Source organism: Gracilinanus agilis, chromosome 2 (assembly GCF_016433145.1).
Source record: "Gracilinanus agilis isolate LMUSP501 chromosome 2, AgileGrace, whole genome shotgun sequence".
Classification (NCBI taxonomy): domain Eukaryota; kingdom Metazoa; phylum Chordata; class Mammalia; order Didelphimorphia; family Didelphidae; genus Gracilinanus; species Gracilinanus agilis.
The window spans coordinates 398404940-398415262 of record NC_058131.1 but is presented as its reverse complement, the minus strand read 5'-3'; positions in this window follow the sequence as shown (position 1 = coordinate 398415262).

Genomic DNA, 10323 nt, shown 5'->3' with positions numbered 1-10323 from the left:
TTGACATAATAAGCAAAGAAGGAGTTCTGCCAAATTCCTTTTATGACACAAATATGGTACTGATCCCAAAGCCAGGTAGATCAAAAACAGAGAACGAAAACCACAGACCAATCTCCTTAATGAACATAGATGCAAAAATCTTAAATAGAATACTAAGATTCCAACAAGTGATCAAAAGGGTTATTCATTATGATCAGATGGGATTTATACCAGGAATACAAGGATGGTTCAATATTAAGAAAACCATTCACATAATTGATCATATCAACAAGCAAACCAACAAAAAATATATGATTATCTCAAAAGATGCTGAAAAAGTCTTTGACAAAATACAACACCCATTCCTTTTGAAAACACTAGAAAATATAGGAATGGAAGGGCCTTTCCTAAAAACAATAAACAGTATATATCTTAAACCATCAACAAGCATCATATGTAATAGGGACAAATTAGAAGCCTTCCCATTTAAATCAGGAGTGAAACAAGGATGCCCATTATCACCTCTATTATTTAACATAGTACTAGAAACACTAGCAGAAACAATAAGAGAAGAAAAAGAAATTGAAGGTATTAAATTAGGCAGTGAGGAGACCAAGCTACGACTCTTTGCAGATGATATGATGGTATACTTAAAAAATCCTAGAGAGGGTGGGGGGAGTGCGGGGGGCAAAGGGGAAAGTAGGAGCATGAATCATGTAACCATATTAAAAATGAATATTAATAAATGTTTAAAAAAATAAAATGTTTGGAACTAAAAAAAATCCTAGAGAATCAACTAAAAAACTAGTAGAAATAATAAAAACTTTAGCAAAATTGCATGATGCAAAATAAAAGCACATAAATCATCAGCATTTCTATATATTTCCAACACATCTCAGCAGCAAGAGTTAGAAAGAGAAATGCCATTTAAAATCACACTAGACCAATGATGGGCAAACTTTTTAAAGAGGGGGCCAAAGGAAAGGAAATGCTCATCTGTCAGTCTGTTTCTAAGGCAACTCTTTTGAAGTTTCATTGTACTGTATCCTACTCATTGTATTTGTCAGGTTAGGAATAATGTCGCTGGGTTGGATAGAACATTTCAAGGGGCCACCTCTGGCCCATGGGCCATAGTTTGCCCATCACTGTCCTAGACAATATATATTACTTAGGAATCTATCTACCAAAACAAACACAGGGATTATATAAACACAACTACCAAACACTTTCCAAACAATTAAAACTAGATCTTAACAATTGGAAAAACATTGAGTGCTCATGGGTAGGACAAGCTAACATAATAAAAATGACCATTCTACCCAAATTAATTTACTTATTCAATACCATACCTATCAAACTACCAAGAAACTTTTTTACTGAATTAGAAAAAACTATAACAAAGTTCATTTAGAAGAACAAAAGATCAAGAATATCAAGGGAAATAATGAAAAAAAAATGTGAAGGAAGGTGGCCCAGCAGTACCAGATCTTAAACTGTACTATAAAGCAGTGGTCATCAATACAATATGGTACTGGCTAAGAGACAGAAGGGAGGATCAGTGGAACAGACGTGGGGTAAATGACATCAGCAAGACAGTGTATGATAAACCCAAAGAGCCCAGCTTTTGGGACAAAAATACACTATTTGACAAAAACTGCTGGGAAAATTGGAAAACAATATGGGAGAGATTAGGTTTAGATCAACATCTCATACCCTACACCAAGATAAATTCAGAATGGATGAATGACTTGAATATAAAGAAGGAAATTATAAGTAAATTAGGTAAACACAGAATAGTATACTTGTTAGATCTCTGGGAAAGGAAAGATTTTAAAACCAAGCAAGAGTTAGAAAAAATTATAAAATGTACAATAAATAATTTGATTACATTAAATTAAAAAGGTTTTGTACAAAGAAAAACAATACAATCAAAATTAGAAGGTAATCAACAAATTGGGAAAAAATCTTTATAACAAAAACCTCTGACAAAGATCTAATTACTCAGATATATAAGGAGCTAAGTCAATTGTACAAAAAATCAAGCCATTCCCCAATTGATAAATGGGCAAGGTAAAAGGACATGAATAGGCAATTTTCAGATAAAGAAATCAAAACTATCAACAAACACATGAAAAAGGCTTCTAAATTTCTTATAATTAAAGAAATGCAAATCAAAATAACTCTGAGGTACTACCTCACACCTAGCAGATTGGCTAACATGACAGCAAACGAAAGTAATAAATGTTGGAGGGGATGTGGCAAAATTGGGACATTAGTGGTGGAGTTGTGAATTGATCCAACCATTCTGGATGGCAATTTGGAACTATGACCAAAGGGCTTTTAAAAACTGTCTGCCCTTTGATCCAGCCATACCACTGCTTGGTTTATACCCCAAAGAGATCATAGAGAAAGAGACTTGTACAAAAATATTTATAGCTATGCTTTTTGTGGTGACAAAAAAACTGGAAAACGAGTGGATGTCCTTCAATTGGAGGATGTCTGAACAAATTGTGGTATTTCTTGCTGATGGAATACTATTGTACTCAAAGGAATAATGAACTGGAGGAATTCCATGTGAAATGGAATGACCTCCAGGAATTGATGCAGAGAGAAAGGAGCAGAACCAGGAGAACATTGTAGACAGAGATGGATACACTGTGGCACAATCAAACGTAATGGACTTCTGTACTAGCAGCAAAGCAATGACCCAGGACAATTCTGAGGGTCTCATGAAAAAGAACACTGTCCACATCCAGAGGAAGAACTGTGGAAGTAGAAACACAGAAGAAAAACAACTGCTTGAACACATGGATCGATGCCATCATGATTGGGGATGTAGACTCTAAACAACCACCCCAGTGCAACTATAAACAATATGGAAATATGTCTTGATTGATGGAAAACCAGTGGAAATATGGGTCAGCTAGGGAAGTGGGGTGGAGGTGGTGGCGGTGAGAATAAAAACATGAATCATGTAACCATGGAAAAATTTTTCTAAAAACAAAAATTTTTTAAAAAAAGATTTAAAACAGAAGAAGGACTTCTTCCAAATTCATTTTATGACACAAATATGATACTGATACCCAAACCAGGAAGAACTAAACAGAGAAAGAAAACTTTAGACCAATATCCTTAATGAATATTGAAGAAAGCATAAATAAAATACTAGCAAAGTGACTACAGCATTGTATCCCAAGGATCATACACCATGACCAGGTAGCTTTTATACCAGAACTTTTAGGATGTTCCAATATTAAGAAAACTATCAGCATAATTGAACATATCAATAACAAAATCAATAGAAACCATGTGATTATCTCAACAGATGCAGAAAAAGCCTTTGACAATATACAATATCCATTCTTTATAAAAAAATTTAGAAGACAGTCAAATTTATTAAAAAAGCTTTTCTTAGAGTTATAATGGATATTTATATAAAAACATCAATAAGCATTTTCAGTAATGCAGACAAATTAGAAACTTTTCCAATAAGATCAGGGATGAAGTGTGTAAATAGAATTATCTCTAGCCCATTCATTGTCAAAACTTTACTTACCCTGGGCATAGAGATGATATCATCCCCACCTCCCATAGTAGGGAGGGGGATGAGTTACCCACACATGACAATAAGTAACAAATCAAGAACAAGGGACTGCCCTTTGGGCAGTCCAAATCAGTGTAGAGGCTGCCATTTGTCCACTTGAATTAGAGGTGGACCCACAGGAAGTGACGAAAGACACTATCTCTTCAAGTATGTTGGTTACTTCCTGCTAAGGCAGTTCCCACTTTGAACTTGGAGCTGAAGGATCTCGGATGAAACCTCAGGCAGCTTCTACTCTGAATGGTCACGTGGGTAAGTTAGGCTGACTTCCTTGGCCTACCTTGGCGTTTTTTCCAAGACTCTACCTTAAGTAGGCTCTAGCCTATCTGATTGCTAGGCCTTGTGGCTTGTAGCCTCATTTATTTAGCCTTTTAACTTTCTCTCTCCGTCCAGGCCTCTGCAGGCCTGGACTATCCTCTCCCTCTCTTTATTTCCCTACCTTTTACCTTCCTAATTGTAAATAAATTACCTTAAACCCGATCCTGACTTGGGTCTATTTTAATTACGGAATCAATCTGAATTGTTGATTCCTGGTGGCCACACTTTAAATATATATCTATAAATATCTAAAATCTCCCTCTTACAGAAGTAACAATGCACATTTTCACCTCTACAGTTTAATATATTAAAAATGCTAGAAATAGCAACAAGAGGAGAAAAAGAAATTGAAGGAATTAGAATAGTCAATGAGGAAACAAATCTATCACTCTTTATCAATGATATGATGATATACATAAAGAGCCCCAGAGAATCAACCAAAAAACTAAAAGAAATTAGCAATTTTAGCAAAGTTACATGATATGAAATAAACCCAATTAAATGATTAGCATTTCTATTTACCACCAACACAGTTCAACAGCAAGAGATAGAAAAGAAACTCCATTTATAACTGTAGAAAACATAGAATACCTAGGGATATACTAACCAAAACAAACCCAGCAAGTATATGCACACAATTATAAAACATTTTCACACAAATAGAGTCAGACCTAAACAATTTGAAAAATATTATTTGCTTTTGGGTAGGCTGAGCCAGCATAATAAAAATGATAATCTTATGTAAATTAATTTACTTATTCAGTGTCATAGCAATCAAAATGCCCCAAAATTATTTCCAAGAACTAGAAAAAATGTAAAAATTCACATGGAAAAAACAAAAAAGAATATCAAGGGAATTAATAAAAAAATATGAAGGAAGGAGTCCTTGCCCTACCAGATTTAAAATTATACCTTAAAGTGGTAATCATCAAAACAGTTTGATTCTGGCTAAGAAATAGAGTATTGAATCAATGGAATCAGTTACAAAATCAACACATAGTAGTTAATGACTATAATAACCTATTTTTTAATAAAGCAAAAGATCCAAACTATTGGAGGAAGAACTCACCATTTGTCAAAAAATGCTGGGAAATTTTGAAAACAATATTTAGAAATTGGGCAAAGACCAGCATCTCACAAGGCAAAATAAAAATGGATACTAGATCTAGAAATAAAGGGTGATATCATAAACAAATTAGGGAAACATGGAAAAACTTACTTGTTAGACTTTATGACCAAACAAGACATAGAAACATAACATAAAAGGAAATAGATAATTTTGATTACATCAAATTAAAATGTTTTTGCAAAAATAAAACCAGTGCAAGCAAGGTTTAAAGGGAAACAACAAATTATAGGAGAGAAATTATAACAAGTCTCTCTGACAAAGGCCTCATTTCTCAAATACATAGAGAACTGCAGCAAATGTTGAAGAATACAAAGCATTTCTCAATTGATAAGTTGAAAAAGAGATATGAACTGATAGTTCTCAGAGTAAGAAATTAAAACTATAGTCATATTAAAAAATGCTTCAAATCACTTTTGATTAGAGAAATGCAATTTAAAACAATTAAGATACCACCTCACGCTTATCAGATTAGCTAATATGAACAAAAATGAAAATGATAAAAGTTGAAGGGGATGTAGGACAATTAGGACACTGGTACACTATTGGTGGAACTGTGAACTGATATATATCGTTCTGGAGAACAATCCGGAATCATTCCCAAAGGTCCATAAAACTATGCATATCCTTTGACCCAGAAATACTACTATTGAATCTATATCCAAAGAAATCAGAGATAGAGGAAAAGATCCTATTCGCACAAAAATATTTTTAGCAATTCTCTTTGTGGTGTCAAAAGTGGAAACAGAGGGGTTGTCTATCAGTTGGGAAATGGATGAAAAGTTATGGTATATCATCATAATGGAATTCTAGTGTACAATAAGAAATGATGAACAGGATACGTTTAGAAAAATCTGTAAATACATATGAAATGATACAAAGTAAAGTGAACAGAACCAAGACAACAGTAACAGAAATATTGTATTATGTATGATCAACTGTGAAAGATTAAACCATTATCTGTTAAATAAGGTCCCAAGATAACCCCAAGAAACTAATGCTATCTGAAAGCCAAAGAAGTAACTGTTGGAATCTGATTATAGATCAAAGCATTCCATTTTTATTTCATTTCCTTCATAAGTTTTTTATTGTACATTTGATATGTGTCTTCTGTCATGGTTTGGGGAATATGAAAATATGTATTTCAGGAAAGTACTGATTTAACCTATAACAGACTATTTATCACCTTGGGGAGGGTGAAAGGAAGGGAGAGAATATGAATTGTAAAATACCAGAAAATGATTGTTAAAAATCATTTCTACATATAATTGAAAAAAAATAAAAGAAAGTAAAGAAAAAAATTATACAATCTTTAAAATGATGCCACCATTCCTCAGTTCTCCCTGTTTCCTCTATCTGGCTATTTCATATAGCTCAGCTACAATAATCCATCCATCCATCATCTATTCTAGGTAACCCCTTCCCACTACTGTTAAAGGAAACATTAAAAAAAAAAAAAGAAGAAGGAAGGAAGGAAGGAAGGAAGGAAGGAAGGAAGGAAGGAAGAAAGAAAGAAAGAAAGAAAGAAAGAAAGAAAGAAAGAAAGAAAGGAAGGAAGAAAGAAAGGAAGAAAGAAAGAAAGAAGTAGAAAAGAAAGGAAAGGAAAGGAAAAGAAAGGAAAAGAAAAGAAAAGAAAAGAAAAGAAAGGAACAGAAAGGAAAGGAAAAGAAAAGAAAATCCAGTCTTAACTGCACAGTATTCTTAAACTGCCCTTTTTACTGTGGAGTTAAACGTTTTGATGGAGAGGAGGGCAAGATAATCAGGAAGCAAGGTGAAACCTCATGCAGCTTGACCCTATCCTTAACATAGAGGTTTTAAAATCTGCTTGTGTGTACGTGTGTGTGTGTGTGTGTGTGTTTGTGTTATGGACCTCTTTGGTAGTAGGACAAAGCGTATGGGACCCTTCCATGCTTTTTTAAAAAAATCATAATTTATTAAATTTCAGTTATACTAATGAAAATAAAGTTTCCCTCCCCCCCCCATGTAAGCTAATCAATCCCTGGCAATCTCTTCATGGATTCTTTGGGCCTATGTATCCTAGGTTAATAACCCCCGCTTTAATGTTTGTTCTTATTTGCTCTCTTTACACCATAAGACAGTGATGGCAAACCTATGACACAGGTGCCAAAGATGGCATACAGAGTGCTCTCTGTTGGCACATGCGATCCCCTCTCCTGAGTTTGTTATTATAAAGGCAGAAGCACTTGAGCGGAGCTGCTCCCCTCCCCTTCTCCACTAATTCTGACAACATTTTTCACATCCCCCACAACTCAACCCGGCAGCCCAATGGGAGCACACAGGGGTAAGGTGGGTACCTCACAGGTGGCAGAGCTGGAAGGGAGCAGAGCACTTAGGTCACTCCCTTCTCCTCTCCATACTTACTGAGGACATTCCTCACTTCACCTGCTCCTCCATCCAGCAGCCCAATGGGAGCACTTCCTCCCACCCCTGTGTGAGGTATGGGGATGGGCAGGGTGTGACCTGGTACTCAGTGTGGGGGAGGATCATGACACTTGGTTTGAAGTGGGGGTGGGAGTGGGACCCAGTACTCCTTCTCTAAATGATTCACCATCACTGCCCTAAGTTGTCGTGATTAGACATCAGTTCTAAAATAAAATTAAAAAATTCTAAAATCTAAAATATGATATGAAGGTCAAAATGTTTGTGTGATTTTAGGTTGTTTTAATAGAGGCACAGAGTCCAGCATTATAGGTACAATAACTCCATTTAACTTTGCCCTTTTCAGACTATATTTAGTGAATTGTGTTCAGTCCTGATCTAAAGAATATTCAAAAGATGTGACCATGATTTCCTTGTGTGTGATTTAAATATCTGGGGGACCTCCAAAACAGTCCAATCCCAGAAGACCCACTCCAGTGGATTGACAGAGGCATCACAGAGTTTCACATCTGTACTGTACCACGGAGGTTAGGAAAGAAAGCCAGTGACCAATCTAAGAATTTGGAAGGATCCAAGGGAGGGACTAAGAGGCAGGTTTGAAAAGCCAGCAGTAGAAGCTCACTGGCTCTCTTTAGCTCCCATCTCTCTCTGGGCTTGCTCTTCCTCTGAGCCATCCTGGTGACTCTTATCTGCATATGTGCCCTGCCCCCACCCCCCCCAGACCAAGAGCCATGGCCCTCCCCAATATGTACTGGGTATGCACTGCCCCTCCCCTAACCGGGCACAAAGGAGGGAGAAAGCACTCCCATGGGGCTATTGGAAAGAAAGCACACCCATTGGGCTCTTGGACTGGGTGAAGTGAGGAAAGTCCTCAGTGAGTATAGAGAGGGGGAGGTGAGTGGCCCAAGCATTCTGCTCCATCCTGACCCCCACCAGCTCTGCTGCTTTTGAGCTGCCCACCTTACTCCCAGTGTGTGCTCCCATTGGGCTGCTGGGCAGAGGAGCGGGTGATGTGAAAAAATGCTGTCAGGCATGGTGGAGAGGGGGAGGAGAGCAGCTCCTTCCCAGTCCCTCTGCCTTTCTAATAATAAACTGGGGATGAGGGGTGGAAAGAGAGGGTAGCTGAGTGCCTGAAGAGAGCTCTCTGCATACCATCTTTGGCACCTGTGCCATAGGTTCACCATCATTGAATTAGAAGGAATAGGAATATATTTCCATTTTTACTGGACATGACCTTGAAATAGTTTTTTGAGCAAGGTAAAATATTTTAAAAATAATCCAGTTTTGTATGTTCTTAATTCCTTCATTTATATCACTATATCTGCCATATAGATGTCAAAGTACTAAGCTGCAGTTATTACCTTTTGTGTGTGTCATAGATGGTCATCATCTTTGAAATTGATGGGTCCCTCTCATAATAATATCTTAAAGGCATAAAATAAAATGCATGCCAATTCAAAAGAACTTAATTACATTGAAATATAATTATTGATTTTTTAAGCACATGGACCCCATATTAAGGACCTCTGTCCTAAATGATAGACCAATTATATGGTCTCTTTGTATAGTGCCCGTGACAAGATTATATACAATTTAGATTCCCAATAACTGCATTTTGAAGCTGATAATTGCAAAATCTGCTGAAGTTCAAGTGACAACATTTAATGATGATGATGATGATAGCCAACACATATATGGCACTATTTACCAGGTATTGTGCTAACCACTTTACATATATTATCTCATTCTATCATCACAACACTTTTGAGGGGTAGATATTGTTGTTATTCCATTTTATAGTTGAGGAAACTAAGGTAGGAAGAGGTTAAAGGCTTCCATGGTCACCTAGCTAGTAAATTTTTTATATCAGATTTGAATTTGTGTCCTCCTGACTCCAGGTCTGAAGCTCTATTCACTGTGCTATCTAGCAGTATATCTCCATGGGCTGGCAATTTGAAAAATGTTCTTATAAGGCTACTTTCTTTGGGGGATATGACGCCTAAACATCAATAAAACCACCAAAATTTTCTTTTGCAATTGTTATGAATAAAAATTAATCTTAGAGACTATATACTACATTTAGAAATATTTAGTAGAAGAAGGATAGAAATGTTTCCAGCCTCTCTAACTTAAAGTAGGATCAGGTCTGGGATTCCAGTCCAGTGTGGTTCCCTCCATGCTGAGAGAGAGAGAAAGCCAAAGATGGAATGGAAGCCAAGAGCCCTGCTAGCTTCCCAAGCTGGCTTTTCAAATCTCATTGAAGTCCCTCCCCTGGATCCTTCAAGATATTTCGATTGGCCCACAGCTTCCATAAGTCATATTTCTGTTATCTCTGGGACTTTTGCTGGTCAGGAATCTGGTCTGCCCTGCTGGCAGCCTAGATACATGACTCTGTGACTACTATGTCTATTCCCTGTGGTGACTCTTCCAGGATAGGATTGGGTTGGAGGTCCCTCAGATATTTAATTCACACACAGTGAAAGAAAAAAACCCAAACTTCTCTAATTCCTTGAGTCAAGAAGAACTGGTTAAGTGCATAAAGTCACAACCCAAGAAATAATGCCAGTCATGCTTTAATCATCTTTCTTGAACATTTCTGGCAAATCTCATTTTCAATCTGTCCTTTCTGCCTTTCCTTGTGAGAAGCTTGGTCTGATAGATAAAGAACTGCCTTTTAAGTCAAGAAGAACTAGGATCAAGTACCACCTCCTACAGGGTTGGCTGAATGACCCTGATCACTTAACTTCTCAGTGCCCCAGTCAACTCTCTGAGATTGTAAATTGCAGAGTAGGTGATAATTTGTTCTGAGTCTCTTCACCTAGAGATTCTAATCTCAATTCCCTTCCAAAACAAATTTCTATAAACCCCTTTCAGCCCACTTTGGGAATTGTAGTTCTCT